The 23962-nt window shown below is 35.2% G+C and overlaps 1 long non-coding RNA gene across 11 annotated transcripts; it reads right to left on the bottom strand.

Moving 5' to 3' along the window:
- Positions 1-4075: 4075 nt before the first annotated feature.
- LOC139865785 (uncharacterized) lies at positions 4076-7118 on the bottom strand. 11 transcript variants are annotated; one of them, XR_011765104.1, is made up of 5 exons: positions 6247-7118; positions 6096-6157; positions 4901-5588; positions 4421-4723; positions 4076-4274 (listed from the first exon to the last, which is right to left on the bottom strand). It is a non-coding gene; the product is annotated as an uncharacterized lncRNA (long non-coding RNA). The 11 variants fall into 11 exon arrangements; XR_011765107.1 differs by having other exon boundaries at positions 4076-4519; positions 4619-4723; XR_011765105.1 differs by having other exon boundaries at positions 4076-4723; positions 4901-4989; positions 5413-5588.
- Positions 7119-23962: the final 16844 nt, after the last annotated feature.

Raw genomic sequence — 23962 nt, 5'->3', positions numbered from 1 at the left:
AATGATTACACCAGGTTATCGACTGCGTGTAATCCAAGGTTTTATTACTTTGTTAACAATTACACCAATTATCCTTGTATGTAATCCACCCCTGTTTTAATGAGATATGAATATTAATTTACCCACTTGATCAGAATGAATAATCAATTACCCAACCCGAATAATTAATTAAATGATCGTAAAATATGTCGTATAAACGTCATTAAATAGGACATTCGTAATCAATTTAATAATTATTAGTTTAACTAATTTGAAGATAGGTTCGACAGGTTCTAATGAGTTGTCGTTCAATTAGACAATACCCCCTACCTATTAATAGTCAATAGTCCAATGTCCACAAGTGTCGGTCTTTTGTCCAAACCTTAATTATGGTACAAAATCCAATAACCCCGTCTTAATATTTTAGTCCAACATCACGATTACTTCGGCTCAAATAAGCATAATAATAACTTAGTTACGAGACATTAATTTAAAAAGGAAGAACATAGCTTACAGTGGTGATTAATTGCGTAGCGTTACCCGGACAGAGTTCCGACTTTAAAACCCGTAAAACATTTCTTACAATAACCCAACTAAACCATAAGTTATTATTAATCTTAAATTAAAATTATAATTATAATATAAATATATTGCATAGAGAAGAGAGATTGATTTTTTGTACAATTAAAACGTCGAGCAAACTGCCTTTTTATAATACTTGGCCTGCTACAGTAACTCATGCAATCGCATGAGATTTTAGTGCAAATCTCATGCACTCGCATGGGCTCATGCACTCGCATGAGTTTTATGCCTATTTCCCATGCGATCGCATGGCCGTCAGATCCAGCTAACATATTTTTTGTTTGCTAGTTTGTCGACGTTATTTAATATAAAATATAATATATAAATAATTTATATAATTATTTAAATATTATATTATATTCTTGTGCATAGTTGACTTGTAATTTTAGCTCCGTTGCGTCGCGCGTTGATAGTTGGCTCAGGTCCCGGTTCTGGTTTTTCGAACGTCCTTTCGTATAATTTAATATCTTGTACTTTGCGTTTTGCGACTCGTACTCTTGTAATTTTGAGACGTTTCTCATCAATAAATTGAAACACTTGAATTATATCTTGTACATTTGAGCTTTGGTCATTTGCTTCTTCAAATCGTCGTTTTCTTCTTTTTTCTTCGCACTTATTTAGTTAAACGAATATTACATAAAAATAGAGCAATTGCAACTAAAAGCTTTACATATTGGAAGGATATTGATACTAATAATATGGTCCTTTTTAGCATTATCAAATATCCCCACACTTGAATGTTGATTGTCCTCAAGCAATACAGAATTTGAAATTAAATCGCACTTCACTCGAATCACTTTTTTATTTTCACACTTTATACATCAGTGATTTTGATACGGTGGTATAAAAAATGATAGTAACGATGTGGTTTACAGTCCCACATGACTATTAAAAATTTAGATCCTTTAAGGAAATTGGATCTTTATGAAAATATTTGATCTTTTGAAAATTTATTCTAGCTTTTACCCTAGATAAGTTTTTCGGAATAACCCTTCACCGGTGTTTGCAAAATATTTTTGTGGGTTTTGTGGGCTTCAGATTTTAAAATTTTAGCTCAAAACTTGCGGTTTTGTGTCACCCACTTGCTAACCTTGTATTAAGAAAGCACACGTCCAGTATACTTGCTCCGTATATTACCTTTCGGTAAACTACCGTCTGGTTATAAAGAAAAGCGTTGAACAAGCAACTGTTAAGGCAATGTCTAATGACATGCAGATGTTCATGGTCTAAAACGTGTCGGATGCAATTAATATCCTTTGTAGGAGCAATAGTAAAGATCACCCTATAGTTTTTCGGTCTGGCACAAGGTCCTGTCTTCGACCATGCTATGCAACCACCGTTCTTACGGTTGACACCCGAATTGGTTCAGGTGACCTAATGAATTCCAGGTGAATTCTTAGGATTTTACGTTCAATGGTAATGAACGCATTGAAAATCAGTTTTCAGAAAACAAATCGGTTTGTAATTTGATCAAAATATTTTCTCGTTCAAGCTCGAGTTTAGATATAATTGAATTCCATGAGTTTGTAATTCTCAATCTTTAAAGTCAATCTCAAGGATTGAGTAATATCAGGCTTAAAAGCTGATTTTTAATCTTTTAAGGAGATTATCCTTTCTGGGGATCTTATTCATTAGTCTTATAAGCTAATTTGCACGGTACCCCCCATTGTACGAGACAGATCCTCTCATGGTTAGGATAAGTCTGACTACTTGGCGACCCTTTTTGATGCTGAGGTCCGTGGATTTCCTGCTGATTTTAGAGATGACTTTTCTAGATTTTTCGTCAACCTACAGCTGGTCTGGACGAAAACTTCTTGACCTAAATCAAGAAGCGCGTGTCTTTTTCAGAAGACTTTACTTCCTTTTAATGATGGAATTGATTCATCGTGTAGATCCATCTTTTCATTCAAACGTATTATAATAAATCGGGTAAAACTGATTAGTTTAGTCCAAAGCAAAAGTACCTGCAATAATCTGTACCAAATATGTGATATGTGTTTTAAAGAAATTGGTAAATTCTTCCCACACTTAGCTTTTATTTATTCTTTTCTTTGCCTTTTTATTCTCTTCTATTCCATTTTAAATGAATTCAAGCGTTTTAGGTTGTTTCTCCATTTATGTTCTCTCCGAGGTAACAATAATTTTAGCATTATCAACCTAGTTTTATCGTTTATAAATATGTATAAACATGATTTTGAATTCATTTAGTTGAAAATTTTTCAAATTTTCACAAAATTTGGCAATTAAACTAAGTGTAAACCCGAGAGAATTTATAACCCTTTCTCACACTTGAGATCATGCAATGCCCTCATTTGCATGAACTCAGACTATAATTATAAATTCATGAGGGTGATTAGTGTAGAAAAGTGATTAAAAATACCGAGTTTGCGAACATATTATTTTATATCACATTTGATATTTTGCGTCTTGTTGTCAAAATTAGTAGCTTTTGCTGAATTTTAATGTCATTATTTGAAAATGCGCTGTTTTACCCTGTTTTGTACATAAGATAAACTACAAACATATATAATATACTAGCCTTTAAGAGCCCGTGCGTTGCACGGAGACTCTTAATCAAAGAAACTATAAATATCAATATGTTATGCCGACTGAATGTTAAACACAAAAATATGAAATTCTTTAATATAATGAAAGGCGTAAATAAGATGTCTTATTCATGTTTAGCATCTGATCAACTTTTACTTGATATAAGTAGAGCCATCTAAATCAAAATATAAACCAAGAGAAACTTTATGAACTGGTTAATTAAGAAAAGAAACTGAATGGAAATTCAACCTCAAAGCATTTCACATTGAGATGAAATCATACTACAAATAATATAAGTCCATGCTCATTAACAGTATCGGATATATAAGTAGCGTTTCATTTTTGTTTTTTGTAACATGCTGCAAGCAAACCACTCATGGATGCACATCATCAGCCAACATGAAACGTTCTTATAAGCTCACTTGTGTGCTTTTGATGCCTTCGTTTTCTTGCTCAACAATCTCATTTGAAGCAAGTTGTGATTTCTCAAATGGTTTGGTGTCCTTTCCCAACTCTGTTTCAAATTCTTTTGCTGCCTGCGTAAGTTCACAATCGTATTACAATGTCTTTGGTTTACAATAAAGGTGGCGATATCCAGTCATTCACCACTTAAAAGTAAATTGTTCAAAGTTCCAATTAACAATTCAAAAACCTTATCAATCGAATTGTATTAAACCATCATGGCATCAAACAATCGAACTTGATCAAGTCAAACTTTATCAAATTACAACTATAATGAAGTTAATAAATTCGATTTCTACGCTCCAATCAAGCCTTATGTATTTTCCAATTAGTATGAACTTTATTCAAAATAAGTTTGCCTTGCATTGATGTCCTTTTAAAGAAAGACTCGGGACTGAAGCCACCACTTTGGATGTATGAGTGGTTCTAGAGAAAGGAGTTCCCAGCCTTAAAAAAATTCTACATAATGTATTATCATTATATTATAATTATATTTCATTATTTCATTATTATTGTAACCAAAGTATAATATAAAGAGAAACAAACCTCAAGAGCATGTGATAATCATCATGCTTAGAAGGTAATAAGTATTTGCGAATCAAAGCTTGACAAACATGACTTCACTGTTTCTTCTTCTTTTCTTTTTAGCGAAAGTAGTCGGGTGAATTTGAAGTTATTAACGAACAACATTTGCAGCGGAAATTCTGCACTAATCAATAAAATAGTGTAAGAAAGTAGGTACACCAACGTAGACCGGTACTAAAGCACAATACATGATAAACCACGATCTTCGATCCAACTCAATCTCAATGTTGTGCAAAAAAAAAAAAAAAAAAAAAAAAAAAAAAACCTATATAATAAATTCATTATGCCAACAAACTAAAAAGTTCCTGCAATTTTTTAAATAAAATACAGTTCTTTGCTTTACTCTGTATATTACTTCAACAAACTACAACAAATTCAAGAAAGGATATATTGTATAATTGTATATATATCAATGTTTACGGCAAAAGTAATATAAACTGAGGATGAGAGAACGGATTAGTACCTCAGAGACCAACTAACCAATGGAAAAAAGGACTGTCGGTGTTGCACTGAAGGAACCAAAGCATTTCAAACCGATGATACCCTAAGTTTTCAAATTGGAAAACTCCTGTAGAAGACGACAGCGAAACATGGATGTGCAGCCCAATTAAGACCATTAAATCTATATAAATATATATGTACTGTAATATGTATGTCATGTAATATGGATCTGCACACCATTAAATTTATATAAATATATATGTAATGTAATATGTATGTGTGACATACATGAGTATCAACATACCTGGGTTTTAGCAACACAAATCAAAATCCAGATCGTCGTTTTTGGCCTGAATTTCAACAATTGACATCAAACAATTACCTGATATAAAACTGCAAAAATTCATGCCAACGTCAAAAAAATAAAAAAATAAATCAAGATTCAATGTTAGAAAGTAAAAAAATATATGAACCATAGCAGCATTTGCGATTAATGGAGGTGGCTGGTACCAATCGATCAAAGAAATAAGTAAAAACACTACCAACATCTTCAGGTACAACATTAACAATCATCGCCACAACACGTACTCAACGTTGCTATAATGAATAATGAATACCTATTGGCTATTTGCGTAGACGATAATACCGGGCACATAAAACCGAAGTCGATAGTACTCTATTGGTCAACAGAAACATTACTCTTGTTGTTATCTTTTATAGTCTCCTTTTGATTGACATTATGTCATCAAAAAACTATTGTTCCACAACTAATGATATAAAAAATACAATATAACTAAAAATAGATAACTACCATACCTTCCACTTCTTTTACGTGTCAGCTGCAGTATTTTAAATGCAGGTTGCCTATTTTGTAATTGGTTGGCTAGAGCATAACCTCTCTCTTTTGTAAGCTGGTGAACTCTATTAGCTACACAAAAATAATTCGTGCAGTAAACAATCTTCGCAGTGATGCCCTTCTATAAATAAACCACCTTAATAAAAATAGAAAAATGCATTAGAACGATGGCGACAAATGAGTAACGAACATCTAGACGATTCAACAGATCCTTGCATTTGAGAACCCTCATCAGGACAAAAGGGTATAGCCCTCGTAGAAAAATTAGAAACCGAGTCAGACACGACGCTCAGAAAATCACCATGAAGCAACCGGTGTAAGTGATTACGGTCTAGTTAACAATTACACTGCACAATCTGCCTTTGTGACATATTGCCAGGGACCGATGGTCCAACACCAGAGGTAATTACCCCAGAAGTCGAACACTCACCTATCGTGACCCTTTTTCTTAGCACACATTATAGTTATTAACAACATGATAACAACAAATACTAACTCCAAAAAAAAAAAAAAAAACATAGGCCACCAATGCATAGTTAATGCCAAATCCCATATCCTTTAGAATATCACAAAAATGCAAACGAACAACACATGGGAAGGAAACTAATAAAAACAACATTGAAGTTATAAACATAGATATTACCCAAAGTAAGCAGAGCGTCTCAAAAAGCTTTACACCGTTGCAAATCCAACAAATTCTCAGCCCTAATTCAAAAAGAACGGGAAACAATTAAACATTGTATATGCAAGTACAGTTTATATATAAGCCTACAAATAAACTAATATTTCAATACCTTATCAAGCACTGTATATTAACACTATGTAACTTTTGTTTTTTATGTTAAACTGCACTGTATTTTCACACCTTGTAACGTTTGTGTCTGATGTTGAACTTCCATGAACACCATTCACTACATGAAACTTCATACAATTTAAAACTTCATACAAACCAATTTGATCTTTCTCCATCTATATCTCTATATAAGATTTTCGACTAAATTAAAACGAATCAACGATAAATCTTATAATTTCAACATCTGTATACTTTTATATAAAAACATTAGATTACAATTAGTAAATCAAATAAGCATAATATGGAAAATATTTGTAAAATCAATCAATTGAACTTTGGGTAGAAAATAACCTGGAAACCGTTCCATGCTTGAATATGTGTTACGCATTTTCCGTTTTTGAATTAGAAGATAAGATCAGGAAGCCGATTAATTCACCGGAAAACCTTCCATCGTTTTGCAGCAATTAAAGTTTTTTGGATTGTTGATTTTTCATAAGGATAGTTTCATAAGGCCAAAAACCTCGAACCCTAATTCCACCTTAACCTTCAATCGATATGAACAAATCGGATAAAAGAAACGATCGAAACCTTACCACATTCGAAGAGGCAGGAATCGGATGGAGGATGCGGTAATCAAACACAAATAGACTGAAGTATGACCAGCGAATTATTTTTCCGACGATTCAAAGGTTGAAGGTATCGGCGTGAATCGTTTGAGACCAAATTTAACACGTAAAAATCGATGATCCGTAAAAATATAGATTGGATTAGTATGATGTTGTAGTATGATTGTCAAAGCTTATAGTTATAGAAAAAAGAAAAATGGAATTTAGATTTGGATGTGTGGTGATTGAGAAGATAGAAGAAGAAGAACAATTAGATTAGGGTAACTGGGTGAATCTGATTGAATTCGTGAAGGTGTGAGATATTTTATTTCGATTCTTTTTTCTTTTTTCTTTTTTTTTAAACGTATCAGATGACACGTGTAAGAAGAGTGGGGGTATTTTTAGGGTGTGACACATAGGATAGGATGTATAGGTCATGCTTTATGTGAGGTAGGGGATATATATATATATATATATATATATATATATATATATATATATATATATATATATATATATATAAATCTTTATTTATTAAAACAATTTAAATGAATAATTTTTCAAAATTTTGTTTCCTTTTACTTTAGGTAGTTTCGGTATGTTTACCTAGTCCGTCCCTCGACAAAATTTAAAATTTATCGTTTTTAAAGCGATTATTTTAAAAGCAAAGATTTTTGGATTTTTTTATTTTTTTTTGGTATACTTTAGATCAATAAAATTAAAAACAATGATAACAAAATTTTTCGCCCCGCCCTCGGGTAAAGCAATTTCGATTCCATGACCTAGTCTTCAACTCACGACGAATTTTAAATATCAAATTTTAAACTTAATGAAATAAAGTAATTTTTGTTTTTTTTTTAAATCACACAAAAATTAAATTTAAAAATGCGTATTAATTTAATATAAAACCTACAAAACAAAAATTCAGAATGGGGGGAGAAAACTAGTTCTTTAGTGTCTGCAAGTGGAAAAGACCAATCGGATTTCATTCTCGGAACTACACGAGAAAAGAACAACTAACTTGAAATGTCCCGTTCTTATTGATTAAAAACGTTCCATATTAATTGATTTCGTTGCGAGGTTTTGACCTCTATATGAGACATTTTTCAAAGACTGCATTCATTTTTAAAACAAACCATAACCTTTATTTCATAAATAAAGGTTTAAAAAGCTTTACGTAGATTATCAAATAATGATAATCTAAAATATTCTGTTTACACACGACCATTACATAATGGTTTACAATACAAATATGTTACATCGAAATCAGTTTCTTGAATGCAGTTTTTACACAATATCATACAAACATGGACTCCAAATCTTGTCCTTATTTTAGTATGCAACAGCGGAAGCTCTTAATATTCACCTGAGAATAAACATGCTTTAAACGTCAACAAAAATGTTGGTGAGTTATAGGTTTAACCTATATATATATCAAACCGTAACAATAGACCACAAGATTTCATATTTCAATACACATCCCATACATAGAGATAAAAATCATTCATATGGTGAACACCTGGTAACCGACATTAACAAGATGCATATATAAGAATATCCCCCATCATTCCGGGACACCCTTCGGATATGATATAAATTTCGAAGTACTAAAGCATCCGGTACTTTGGATGGGGTTTGTTAGGCCCAATAGATCTATCTTTAGGATTCGCGTCAATTAGGGTGTCTGTTCCCTAATTCTTTGATTACCAGACTTAATAAAAAGGGGCATATTCGATTTCGATAATTCAACCATAGAATGTAGTTTCACGTACTTGTGTCTATTTTGTAAATCATTTATAAAACCTGCATGTATTCTCATCCCAAAAATATTAGATTTTAAAAGTGGGACTATAACTCACTTTCACAGATTTTTACTTCGTCGAGAAGTAAGACTTGGCCACTGTTGATTCACGAACCTATAACAATATATACATGTATATTAAAGTATGTTCAAAATATATTTACAACACTTTTAATATATTTTGATGTTTTAAGTTTATTAAGTCAGCTGTCCTCGTTAGTAACCTACAACTAGTTGTCCATAGTTAGATGTACAGAAATAAATCGATAAATATTATCTTGAATCAATCCACGATCCAGTGTATACGTATCTCAGTATTGATCACAACTCAAACTATATATATTTTGGAATCAACCTCAACCCTGTATAGCTAACTCCAACATTCACATATAGAGTGTCTATGGTTGTTCCGAAATATATATAGATGTGTCGACATGATAGGTCGAAACATTGTATACGTGTCTATGGTATCTCAAGATTACATAATATACAATACAAGTTGATTAAGTTATGGTTGGAATAGATTTGTTACCAATTTTCACGTAGCTAAAATGAGAAAAATTATCCAATCTTGTTTTACCCATAACTTCTTCATTTTAAATCCGTTTTGAGTGAATCAAATTGCTATGGTTTCATATTGAACTCTATTTTATGAATCTAAACAGAAAAAGTATAGGTTTATAGTCGGAAAAATAAGTTACAAGTCGTTTTTGTAAAGGTAGTCATTTCAGTCGAAAGAACGACGTCTAGATGACCATTTTAGAAAACATACTTCCACTTTGAGTTTAACCATATTTTTTGGATATAGTTTCATGTTCATAATAAAAATCATTTTCTCAGAATAACAACTTTTAAATCAAAGTTTATCTTAGTTTTTAATTAACTAACCCAAAACAGCCCGCGGTTTTACTACGACGGCGTAAATCCGGTTTTACGGTGTTTTTCGTGTTTCCAGGTTTTAAATCATTAAGTTAGCATATCATATAGATATAGAACATGTGTTTAGTTTATTTTAAAAGTCAAGTTAGAAGGATTAACTTTTGTTTGCGAACAAGTTTAGAATTAACTAAACTATGTTCTAGTGATTACGAGTTTAAACCTTCGAATAAGATAGTTTTATATATATGAATCGAATGATGTTATGAACATACTGGAAGTGACAAGAAATGATCTAGCTTCAAAGGATCTTGGATGGCTTGAAAGTTCTTGAAGTAGGATCATGACACAAAAACAAGTTCAAGTAAGATTTTTACTCGAATTAAGATAGTTTATAGTTATAGAAATTGAATCAAAGTTTGAATATGAATATTACCTTGAATAAGAAAGATAACCTACTGTATATAACAAAGGTTTCTTGATCTTAGATGATTACTTGGAATGGATTAGAAAGCTTGGAAGTAAATTAGTAAACTTGAAGGGATTTTTGAAGTGTTCTTGAAGTGTTCTTCCTATGATGATTATAGCTTGATTCTTGAAGTGATTTTTGATGAAGATGATGATTAACTACTGGAAAAATATGTTCATAATAGTGTGTGTGTGTGGAGAGAGAATTAGAAAGAGAATTGGAAGTGAAATGGAGTGAATGATGAGTGGTAATTGGTGAGTGGTGAGTGGGGTTAAAAGGAGTTCTAGTTAGTTGACTAGCTCATGGTAGAAGTTAAAATTGATTAGTCATACATGACATAATCAAGAGTAGAATCCCATGCTAGTTCCTATTGGTATATACCCATAGTAAGTACGTTTTGAAGCTGTGTATAATACGGGTAAGAATACGACTAGAATTCTTGATGAAAGAAAAGAATGGGAAAGTAACTGTAACCATTTTCGTTAAGTATGAGTGTTTTGATATATGTCTTGAAGTCTTCCAAAAGTATTTTAATACATCTAAATACACTACATGTATATACATTTTAACTGAGTCGTTAAGTCATCGTTAGTCATTACATGTAAGTGTTGTTTTGAAACCTTTAAGTTAACGATCTCAATTAATGTTGTTAACCTATTGTTTATTATATCTAATGAGATGTTAAATTATTATATTATCATGATATTATGATATATTAATATATCTTAATATGATATATATACATTTAAATGTCGTTACAACGATAATCGTTACATATATGTCTCGTTTCGAAATCCTTAAGTTAGTAGTCTTGTTTATATGTATATAACTCATTGTTAATATACTTATGGAGATACTTACTTATCATAATCTCATGTTAACCATATGTATATCCATATATATATCGTCATGTCGTTTTTACAAGTTTTAACGTTCATGAATCGCCGGTCAACTTGGGTGGTCAATTGTCTATATGAAACATATTTCAATTAATCAAGTCTTAACAAGTTTGATTGCTTAACATGTTAGAAACATTTAATCATGTAAATATCAATCTTAATTAATATATATAAACATGGAAAAGTTCGGGTCACTACAGTACCTACTCGTTAAATAAATTTCGTCCCGAAATTTTAAGCTGTTGAAGGTGTTGACGAATCTTCTGGAAATAGATGCGGGTATTTCTTCTTCATCTGATCTTCACGCTCCCAGGTGAACTCGGGTCCTCTACGAGCATTCCATCGAACCTTAACAATTGGTATCTTGTTTTGCTTAAGTCTTTTAACCTCTCTATCCATTATTTCGACGGGTTCTTCGATGAATTGAAGTTTTTCGTTGATTTGGATTTCATCTAACGGAATAGTGAGATCTTCTTTAGCAAAACATTTCTTCAAATTCGAGACGTGGAAAGTGTTATGTACAACTGCGAGTTGTTGAGGTAACTCAAGTCGGTAAGCTACTGGTCCGACACGATCAATAATCTTGAATGGTCCAATATACCTTGGATTTAATTTACCTCGTTTACCAAATCGAACAACGCCTTTCCAAGGTGCAACTTTAAGCATGACCATCTCTCCAATTTTAAATTCTATATCTTTTCTTTTAATGTCAGCGTAGCTCTTTTGTCGACTTTGGGCAGTTTTCAACCGTTGTTGAATTTGGATGATCTTCTCGGTAGTTTCTTGTATAATCTCCGGACCCGTAATTTGTCTATCCCCCACTTCACTCCAACAAATTGGAGACCTGCACTTTCTACCATAAAGTGCTTCAAACGGCGCCATCTCAATACTTGAATGGTAGCTGTTGTTGTAGGAAAATTCTGCTAACGGTAGATGTCGATTCCAACTGTTTCCGAAATCAATAACACATGCTCGTAGCATGTCTTCAAGCGTTTGTATCGTCCTTTCGCTCTGCCCATCAGTTTGTGGATGATAGGCAGTACTCATGTCTAGACGAGCTCCTAATGCTTGCTGTAATGTCTGCCAGAATCTTGAAATAAATCTACCATCCCTATCAGAGATAATAGAGATTGGTATTCCATGTCTGGAGACGACTTCCTTTAAATACAGTCGTGCTAACTTCTCCATCTTGTCATCTTCTCTTATTAGCAGGAAGTGTGCTGATTTGGTGAGACGATCAACTATTACCCAAATAGTATCAAAACCACTTGCAGTCCTTGGCAATTTAGTGATGAAATCCATGGTAATGTTTTCCCATTTCCATTCCGGGATTTTGGGTTGTTGAAGTAGACCTGATGGTTTCTGATGCTCAGCTTTGACCTTAGAATACGTCAAACATTCTCCTACATATTTAGCAACATCGGCTTTCATACCCGGCCACCAAAAATGTTTCTTGAGATCCTTGTACATCTTCCCCGTTCCAGGATGTATTGAGTATCTGGTTTTATGAGCTTCTCTAAGTACCATTTCTCTCATATCTCCAAATTTTGGTACCCAAATCCTTTTAGCCCTATACCGGGTTCCGTCTTCCCGAATATTAAGATGCTTCTCCGATCCCTTGGGTATTTCATCCTTTAAATTTCCCTCTTTTAAAACTCCTTGTTGCGCCTCCTTTATTTGAGTAGTAAGGTTATTATGAATCATTATATTCATAGATTTTACTCGAATGGGTTCTCTGTCCTTCCTGCTCAAGGCATCGGCTACCACATTTGCCTTTCCTGGGTGGTAACGAATCTCAAAGTCGTAATCATTCAACAATTCAATCCACCTACGCTGCCTCATATTCAGTTGTTTCTGATTAAATATGTGTTGAAGACTTTTGTGGTCAGTATATATAATACTTTTGACCCCATATAAGTAGTGCCTCCAAGTCTTTAATGCAAAAACAACCGCGCCTAATTCCAAATCATGCGTCGTATAATTTTGTTCGTGAATCTTCAATTGTCTAGACCCATAAGCAATCACCTTCGTTCGTTGCATTAATACACAACCGAGACCTTGCTTTGATGCGTTACAATAAATCACAAAATCATCATTCCCTTCAGGCAATGACAATATAGGTGCCGTAGTTAGCTTTTTCTTCAATAACTGAAACGCTTTCTCTTGTTCATCATTCCATTCAAATTTCTTCCCTTTATGCGTTAATGCAGTCAAGGGTTTTGCTATTCTGGAAAAGTCTTGGATGAACCTTCTGTAGTAACCAGCTAGTCCTAAAAACTGGCGTATGTGTTTCGGAGTTTTCGGGGTTTCCCACTTTTCAACAGTTTCTATCTTTGCCGGATCCACCTTAATACCTTCTTTGTTCACTATGTGACCGAGGAATTGAACTTCTTCCAACCAAAATGCACACTTTGAAAACTTAGCGTACAATTCTTCCTTCCTCAATACTTCTAACACCTTTCTCAAATGTTCACTGTGTTCTTGGTCATTCTTTGAGTAAATAAGTATGTCATCAATGAAAACAATGACAAACTTATCAAGGTATGGTCCACACACTCGGTTCATAAGGTCCATGAACACAGCTGGTGCATTAGTTAAACCAAATGGCATGACCATAAACTCGTAATGACCGTAACGTGTTCTGAAAGCAGTCTTTGGAATATCATCTTCTTTCACCCGCATTTGATGATACCCGGAACGTAAGTCAATCTTTGAATAAACAGACGAGCCTTGTAGTTGATCAAATAAGTCGTCAATTCTCGGTAGTGGGCAGCGGTTCTTGATGGTAAGTTTGTTCAACTCTCGGTAGTCGATACACAACCTGAATGTACCATCTTTCTTCTTGACAAACAAAACAGGAGCTCCCCACGGTGATGTGCTTGGTCGAATGAAACCACGCTCTAAAAGTTCTTGTAATTGGCTTTGCAGTTCTTTCATCTCGCTGGGTGCGAGTCTGTAAGGAGCACGAGCTATTGGTGCAGCTCCTGGTACAAGATCTATTTGAAATTCAACGGATCGATGTGGGGGTAATCCCGGTAATTCTTTCGGAAATACATCGGGAAATTCTTTTGCAATGGGAACATCATTGATGCTCTTTTCTTCAGTTTGTACTTTCTCGACGTGTGCTAGAACAGCATAGCAACCTTTTCTTATTAGTTTTTGTGCCTTCAAATTACTAATAAGATGTAGCTTCGTGTTGCCCTTTTCTCCGTACACCATTAAGGGTTTTCCTTTTTCTCGTATAATGCGAATTGCATTTTTGTAACAAACGATCTCTGCTTTCACTTCTTTCAACCAGTCCATACTGATTATCACATCAAAACTCCCTAACTCTACTGGTATCAAATCAATCTTAAATGTTTCGCTAACCAGTTTAATATCAATTCTGTGAATCGTCTTTCGTACGTGGTAATATCAAATCCTTGGGTTCGTAACCCTCTAAGTTCTGTCTTGAGCTTATTGACCTCGGTTCTGGGACGGTACTTCTCGTTCATCAAGTGCTTGAATGCTGACCACGGTAGTGCGTACGCATCGTCTTGTCCCACTTGCTCTAGATAGGTATTCCACCATGTTAACGCAGAACCTGTGAAGGTATGCGTAGCGTACTTTACTTTGTCCTCTTCAGTACACTTACTTATGGCAAACACCGATTCGACCTTCTCGGTCCACCGTTTCAATCCGATCGGTCCTTCGGTTCCATCAAATTCCAAAGGTTTGCAGGCAGTGAATTCTTTGTAGGTGCATCCTACACGATTTCCTGTACTGCTAGATCCAAGGTTATTGTTGGTATGTAGCGCAGCCTATACTGCGGCTATGTTTGAAGCTAGAAAAGTACGGAATTCCTCTTCATTCATATTCACGGTGTGTCGAGTAGTCGGTGCCATTTCCTTCAAAATAGTCAAATGGAACAAGTTAATCATGCAGAATATTAAGAGTAGTTAATAGTATTTCGTAGCATAATATGAACTCATTTATAAAAGCTTTTTCTTCATATTAGCGTTTTATAAGTTTAAATTCGGGTAGTACCTACCCGTTAAGTTCATACTTAGTAGCTAATATACAATTCAACTACTACAATTCTATATGAAAAACTATTTATAATAATATTTCGCGTTCAAACTTTTATACAATATTTTACAAACTTACAATACCGCTTATTTTACATATAGCATGAAATATAGCACACAATAAATTTGATGCAAGATGGTTGTAAAGATAATTCTAGCTAGTACACAAGTCGTTCAGCAAAGGCAATAAAGGCACGTAATTCATACGTCCAGAAACAAGTCATGCATTCTGGTTTTACTAGGATTACTTCTCATCCTTGGTCTTGTGGAACATAACCGTTATAGCCGTTGATAAGACAGCGTGTTGTAACGTCGTCAAAGGGACGAGGGTTACGTAATGTCCAACAGTCCCGTAACAATCTAAAAACCTCATTTCTTACCCCAATTACCGACTCTGTCACTTGTGGAAACGTTTTGTTTAATAGTTGTAGGCCGATGTTCTTGTTCTCACTTTGGTGAGAAGCGAACATTACTAATCCGTAAGCATAACATGCTTCTTTATGTTGCATGTTAGCCGCTTTTTCTAAATCACGAAGTCCAATATTCAGATATATTGAGTCAAAATAATTTATTAACCCATTGCGTAAAATAGCATTTGGGTTCCCCGTAATAAATGCGTCAAAGTAAACACATCGTAACTTATGGATTTCCCAATGTGATATCCCCCATCTTTCGAACGAAAGCCTTTTATAAACCAAGGCATTCTTGGAACGTTCTTCGAATGTCTTACAAACTGATCTCGCCTTAAATAGTTGTGCCGCAGAATTCTGACCGACTCTAGACAAGATTTCATCAATCATGTCTCCGCGTAGGTCTCTTAAAATATTGGGTTGTCTATCCATTTTGTGTTTTTATACTGTAAAATAGACAAGAGTTAGATTCATAAAAAAAAATACTTATTAATACAAGCAATTTTTACATATATCATAAAGCATAAGCACACTATATTACTTATATTACACCACACTAATACAACTATCTTATTCCGACTCGCTTGTTTCTTCTTCTTCGGTTTTGGTTCGTTTTGCCAAGTTTCTAGGGATATATGATGTTCCCCTAATACGAGCCGTCGTTATCCACATTGGTTTAGAAAAACCTGGTGGTTTAGAGGTTCCCGGGTCATTGTTACAACTTAAGGACTTCGGGTGTAGCGACCCGACCAAATCGTCATTGACGGCGCCGTTAACTTAGGTCCCGTTGCGTGGTCGTAGTCCCTATATGAGACTCGTTTGACCAAAATTATGTCGCATTCATTTGAAAGGCATAAGACTTGCAAGTTTAGTTTACAAAACCATTCGACAGCAAGTCTAAGTTTACAAAAGTCATAAAGTATAAATGAAATAACTGGCGACATAATATAAGTTGAAAAACACAGTTGTTATAAATAGCGTAAGTATGTAAACAAAAGTTTGAATCCAAAAGTGCTATCCCTAGCGTATGTATGTATGTATGCTTGACCCCAAGCAAGAAATCAGAGTGTATGCATGTATGCTTGACCCCAAGCAAGTATGAATGTACGCGGAAGCATGTATCAAATAGCCATGTATGAACCTGAGAAACATATAGAAAACTGTCAACGAAAAACGTTGGTGAAATCATAGATGTATTTGTAAACGTTGTTTTTGAACCACAAGATTTAGTATTCCCATAGTTGATTATCAAAATCGTTTGCATTCCAAAAGTATTGTTCGCGAGCACCCAATTATCAAGACTTAACGTTTCCTTCCATTGAACCCCATCACTATAGTGTTAGAACATACACTGTTTCTCAAAAATATATTTCACCCGTAGACGGTAGCGAACCGTCCGTAGTGAGGGTTTGTCAAACCCGTATGGCCACACAATATAAGTTCTCGCTTACACCCTGCAAGTGTAACTAATGATAATCGAATTGAGGATTTTTGTTCTAACTCGCTGTGGAATGTTTGTTTTCCTTGTACTTGTGTTCAAAGTATAAAAGTAAGTAGCACCAAATGTAACAAAGTATATGTTTCTCAGCCCACAATTTAAAGTATAAAAAGTTGTTGAAAAGGTGGGACTATGATCTCACCTCGAGTGCACGAGTAATAAATGTACTTCACAAAGTAAACGTGTGCATGAATGTTGCTTAGTCTTGACCTAAACAAGTAAATTGTATCAATTAACCGGTTACGACACATGGTTGGGTGAAATGTGTTCAATTAGTCCTATGGCTCGTTACGACTCGAATAGTATAGCATGTGAACCACGTTGTCAAGTTTCATGCAAGAATCAAGTATAGAAGCATGTTAGAACGATTGTAATAAAGTTTGAGTTGACATTTCAAAACCTTACCATTAGAAAGGAAATCTTATTACGTTTCCAACGATATTTGATTCATCGAAAACGGAGTTACGGTCAAAAAGTTATGGCCAAAACAAGTTTGCTGAAGTTCGGATGAAACAGGCAATTGTCGCGGCGCGACAAATTGCTCCGCGGCGCGACAAATGCCTATGTTGAAGGTCAGAAAGCCTGAAAAACATGTTCTAAAATCACCCTTTGGGCCACGGCGCGACAAAAAGCTCCGCGGCGCGACAAATAACGTGGTCTGGTGCCTGGTCAGTTTCAAAAGTTCAAGTCTTGATCCAAAATTCAATTTAGCACAAAACGCAAACCGTAAACACTTAGAAGACGTATCTTATACCGTTGGAAAGCTCTTTTGACAAGGAACACAACTAAACATGTTTCATCAAACAAAGACAACATTTTCAATAACCGATTTCTCGTCAAGTGGTCATTAAAAGTCCATTTTCAAAGTTTCAAGTTCATCAATCGCATTTTAAGTTTCGGGAATCCAATTTACACATATGATATGCCGTTTTGAAGGTAATGAAGCATACATTACAACTAATCACTAACAATTAATATTCCATGGCATTCAAGCATCCAAAAATCCATTTCAAGAACTAGCAAACCCTAGTCAAGCATCCAAAATCAATAATCACGTTTTTGAAGTTTTACAAATCAACCTACATATCAAAATGAAGCTAATGATGCTAGTAACACTTTTAAAACATGCACTTTAACAATCTAACAACATTTACTCTTTCAAAATCAAAGATTAAGCAAACCCATTTCAAGAACACAAACTAGTTACTCCAAACCACAAATCGAGCAAACAAAACATATATTCATGTTACACACGAGCCATAGACACTAACTAACACCATTTCAAATCAAAAACACGAATTTAGAGAAATCTAGAGTTTTAGAAATGTTACCCAAACGAGATGAAGTTGGTATCAAATTGTAGAGGATGAAGAGAGGATTCCAAATATGTAATTTGTTTTGAAGTTTGCTTCCCGATCCGAATTTAGATGATGATTTATGTTTGTGTTCTTGAGAGAAAAAAAGAAAGAAAGAAAGAAGAAGAAATGGATGAATGAGGGGTGGAGGTGGTGAGTGGTTGACTAGTCAACTACTAGCCACCTCTTTGGTCAAGTGGCGGAACTAGTCCCTCAAGTTTCAGAGCGGGTGCGGGAATTAACCAAACGAATATTTTTAAAACGCAAGTTAACGAGAGATGTTATAATTAAATGACGGAATTATTATGAACGTTAGTCAACGGAAACTACGAATTTAAATACGAAAGATTATTATAAAAAAAAAGACGGTGTTAAAAATAAATTTAACGGAAAAACGCGGGATGTTACATTATCCACACCTCAAAAGAAATTTCGTCCCGAAATTTAGTTGGAAGTAGTAGTTGTTGAATCTTCCTCGAGATTTTGTGTTGCCAATTCTACGAATGAGGGAGAAGTACGTTCTAGGGTATTTCAACGAATTTTGACTGTCGGGATCATATGTTGTTTTAAGGTTTGGCTTCACGATTTATGGTTTCAACCGGTCCTCCTAGGAAGTGAGGTTTATCGTCGATAGTGAGTTCATCAGAGGAGATAACAAGTTCTCGTTTCGCAAAACACGTCTTTGAGTTGATACATCGAATGTAGGATAAACGGAGACTCGAAATGAGCCGGAAAATCTAAACGGCTAGCGACGGGTCCAAAACACCCCAAGAATTTAAAGGATCAAAATATTGCGGATTTAGCTTCCTACGTTTTCCCGAAACGGATTGCACCTTTCCAAGATGCGACTCTTAACGTGACGCGGTTTCCCACGTGGAATTTGAAATGTTTACGTCTAACATCGGCGTAGCTCTTGGTGATTACGAGTCGCGTAGGGTTTTACCTGAATATGAATAAATTTTCTCGGTTGCTCATGAATAACCTCGGCCCCGGTGAATTGATCATCGTTTACTTGGTTCGACAAAGGAGAATGACGTTTCCGGTCACATGTGGTTTCAAAAGGAGTGACGTTAAAACTTGAATGAAAATCATTGTAGTACGAGGATTCGGTTAAAGGAAAATACTTTTCTCAAGTAAATTTGAAGTTGGTAATACAAACTTGTATTATGGTTTCCAAGGTTTAAATCGCATGTTTGTTCGGTCCGTCGGGTTGTGGATGGTACGCGGTACTCATGTCTAAACGCGGTCCCGAGGCTTTTTGTAAGGTACTCCAAAATCTAGAAGTGGAACGAGGATCTCAATCCGAAACGGGGTACATTTCCCTAAGGCATATTGAACACGTTTGCTAGGAATTGAAAACGTTAGCTAGGACAAGTTTCTCAAGAAAATTCGCGTCGCGGAAGATTTATCGGTTTCCAAAAACGTTCGTCGGGGCAAGTTCTTATCGGGTTTTGAAAACGATTGTTAGGACTATCCACCCTCGCGGCGAATACTTGTATGACGTGAAGAGTCGCTCTCCATTGAGAATTTAGAATAAGGACCTCCTGAACCGGAAGTACGAGGGTGATGCAAAAGAAGTTCCCGCCCCGATGTGAGCATAACGAGTAAATTGTAGTTAGTCAATAAGACTGCGCGAGGACGAGCTAGTATACCCGTGTGACATACGGTTGAAGTCGAATGGAATCGGTAATTCATTCGGAAGCATAAATATAATTTGACAATAATTGAAGGTGTGTCCCCGGTATGGTTGTTATAAATATTCTCGGAGTTTTCGGATGTCCAAACATGAAAAGATGAAGTCATGTACATGGCACATGGTGGTGTTTAGGTTGATCGAGTCTAACCACCATCACGCGTCACTAGAACTTTGGTATGTCTTACCGTAATATAACCACGTTGATCGAGTGTCGTTATATTACGCCAAATCATACTTCCATTCCCACATCACTCCATGAGTTCAAGTTCGTGTCATCGTGAAAATCTAAAATGAACAAAATGTAACGACGTCTCAAACGTGACTCGTATTAAATCGAAATAGTTTCTACAACTCTAAAGAAGTGTTTCCCCGCGGGAAGAGTATAAATGATTGTTAACGTCAAATCGGTTCGATTCAAACAATAATGTATTTAGGTATAAAAAGAGTAACGAGTCATGATAACAAGTAGTACGCAACCATAGCGATAAATAGTGATGACGATACTCATCCAGAGTAGTGATGGTAGTAACACTAAAAAGTAGATAGTAAGAAACACCAGTGGGAAACCGATAGTAAGTTGAAACGGTGGCAAATAACAATCCGGGAGACAGAGTTCCCGAACAAGTGTGACTAACGAAGTCGTCGTCATCCATACGTGTATGAATCATGAATTTACGTGTGTTACCAAAAAGTGGCGGGATACGAATTCGTATGATGAAGGTTGGGTACCATTAAAAAGTTTGCCTAAGAATGATTCAAGTATAATGCACAAGTATTCAAGTAAGTGCTATCTATAGCAAATGTATGTCAGAATGCAATGGCTAACTATCCGGTTGTAGTCTAGATTCACTAATGCGTCCTAACGACTCTGTCAGACACACTAATGCATATCCTAGTTCCCTACAACCAACGCTCTGATACCATCTGTAGCGACCCGACCAAATCGTCATTGACGGCGCCGTTAACTTAGGTCCCGTTGCGTGGTCGTAGTCCCTATATGAGACTCGTTTGACCAAAATTATGTCGCATTCATTTGAAAGGCATAAGACTTGCAAGTTTAGTTTACAAAACCATTCGACAGCAAGTCTAAGTTTACAAAAGTCATAAAGTATAAATGAAATAACTGGCGACATAATATAAGTTGAAAAACACAGTTGTTATAAATAGCGTAAGTATGTAAACAAAAGTTTGAATCCAAAAGTGCTATCCCTAGCGTATGTATGTATGTATGCTTGACCCCAAGCAAGAAATCAGAGTGTATGCATGTATGCTTGACCCCAAGCAAGTATGAATGTACGCGGAAGCATGTATCAAATAGCCATGTATGAACCTGAGAAACATATAGAAAACTGTCAACGAAAAACGTTGGTGAAATCATAGATGTATTTGTAAACGTTGTTTTTGAACCACAAGATTTAGTATTCCCATAGTTGATTATCAAAATCGTTTGCATTCCAAAAGTATTGTTCGCGAGCACCCAATTATCAAGACTTAACGTTTCCTTCCATTGAACCCCATCACTATAGTGTTAGAACATACACTGTTTCTCAAAAATATATTTCACCCGTAGACGGTAGCGAACCGTCCGTAGTGAGGGTTTGTCAAACCCGTATGGCCACACAATATAAGTTCTCGCTTACACCCTGCAAGTGTAACTAATGATAATCGAATTGAGGATTTTTGTTCTAACTCGCTGTGGAATGTTTGTTTTCCTTGTACTTGTGTTCAAAGTATAAAAGTAAGTAGCACCAAATGTAACAAAGTATATGTTTCTCAGCCCACAATTTAAAGTATAAAAAGTTGTTGAAAAGGTGGGACTATGATCTCACCTCGAGTGCACGAGTAATAAATGTACTTCACAAAGTAAACGTGTGCATGAATGTTGCTTAGTCTTGACCTAAACAAGTAAATTGTATCAATTAACCGGTTACGACACATGGTTGGGTGAAATGTGTTCAATTAGTCCTATGGCTCGTTACGACTCGAATAGTATAGCATGTGAACCACGTTGTCAAGTTTCATGCAAGAATCAAGTATAGAAGCATGTTAGAACGATTGTAATAAAGTTTGAGTTGACATTTCAAAACCTTACCATTAGAAAGGAAATCTTATTACGTTTCCAACGATATTTGATTCATCGAAAACGGAGTTACGGTCAAAAAGTTATGGCCAAAACAAGTTTGCTGAAGTTCGGATGAAACAGGCAATTGTCGCGGCGCGACAAATTGCTCCGCGGCGCGACAAATGCCTATGTTGAAGGTCAGAAAGCCTGAAAAACATGTTCTAAAATCACCCTTTGGGCCACGGCGCGACAAAAAGCTCCGCGGCGCGACAAATAACGTGGTCTGGTGCCTGGTCAGTTTCAAAAGTTCAAGTCTTGATCCAAAATTCAATTTAGCACAAAACGCAAACCGTAAACACTTAGAAGACGTATCTTATACCGTTGGAAAGCTCTTTTGACAAGGAACACAACTAAACATGTTTCATCAAACAAAGACAACATTTTCAATAACCGATTTCTCGTCAAGTGGTCATTAAAAGTCCATTTTCAAAGTTTCAAGTTCATCAATCGCATTTTAAGTTTCGGGAATCCAATTTACACATATGATATGCCGTTTTGAAGGTAATGAAGCATACATTACAACTAATCACTAACAATTAATATTCCATGGCATTCAAGCATCCAAAAATCCATTTCAAGAACTAGCAAACCCTAGTCAAGCATCCAAAATCAATAATCACGTTTTTGAAGTTTTACAAATCAACCTACATATCAAAATGAAGCTAATGATGCTAGTAACACTTTTAAAACATGCACTTTAACAATCTAACAACATTTACTCTTTCAAAATCAAAGATTAAGCAAACCCATTTCAAGAACACAAACTAGTTACTCCAAACCACAAATCGAGCAAACAAAACATATATTCATGTTACACACGAGCCATAGACACTAACTAACACCATTTCAAATCAAAAACACGAATTTAGAGAAATCTAGAGTTTTAGAAATGTTACCCAAACGAGATGAAGTTGGTATCAAATTGTAGAGGATGAAGAGAGGATTCCAAATATGTAATTTGTTTTGAAGTTTGCTTCCCGATCCGAATTTAGATGATGATTTATGTTTGTGTTCTTGAGAGAAAAAAAGAAAGAAAGAAAGAAGAAGAAATGGATGAATGAGGGGTGGAGGTGGTGAGTGGTTGACTAGTCAACTACTAGCCACCTCTTTGGTCAAGTGGCGGAACTAGTCCCTCAAGTTTCAGAGCGGGTGCGGGAATTAACCAAACGAATATTTTTAAAACGCAAGTTAACGAGAGATGTTATAATTAAATGACGGAATTATTATGAACGTTAGTCAACGGAAACTACGAATTTAAATACGAAAGATTATTATAAAAAAAAAGACGGTGTTAAAAATAAATTTAACGGAAAAACGCGGGATGTTACATCGGGGGTTGACGATACATATAAAGTTCATCGGGGTTGGAATTAGATTTCTCTATTTTTATGCCCTTTCCCTTATTATTTTCTTTTGCCTTTTTAAATTCAGTTGAGGTAATTTCTATAACATCATCGGAATTCTCGTCGGAATCCGATTCATCGGAGAATTGGTAATCCTCCCAATATTTTGCTTCCTTGGCGGAAACACCATTGACCATAATTAACCTTGGTCGGTTGGTTGAGGATTTTCTTTTTCTTAACCGTTTTATTATTTCCCCCACCGGTTCTATTTCTTCATTCGGTTCCGATTCTTCTTCCGGTTCCGATTCTTCTTCCGGTTCCGACTCTTCTTCCGGTTCCTCTTCGAGAACTTGTGAATCAGTCCACGAATCATTCCAATTTACATTTGACTCTTCATTATTATTAGGTGAGTCAACGGGACTTGTTCTAGAGGTAGACATCTATCACATAATATCAAACGCGTTAAGAGATTAATATATCACATAATATTCACATGTTAAAAATATATAGTTTCCAACAAAATTTGTAAAGCAATCATTTTTCAAGTAAACACGGTCGAAGTCCAGACTCACTAAT

The sequence above is a fragment of the Rutidosis leptorrhynchoides genome, chromosome 9 (assembly GCF_046630445.1).
Source record: "Rutidosis leptorrhynchoides isolate AG116_Rl617_1_P2 chromosome 9, CSIRO_AGI_Rlap_v1, whole genome shotgun sequence".
Taxonomy (NCBI): domain Eukaryota; kingdom Viridiplantae; phylum Streptophyta; class Magnoliopsida; order Asterales; family Asteraceae; genus Rutidosis; species Rutidosis leptorrhynchoides.
Note: the sequence above shows the minus strand (reverse complement) of the source record. Positions and strands in the feature narration are given on the sequence as shown.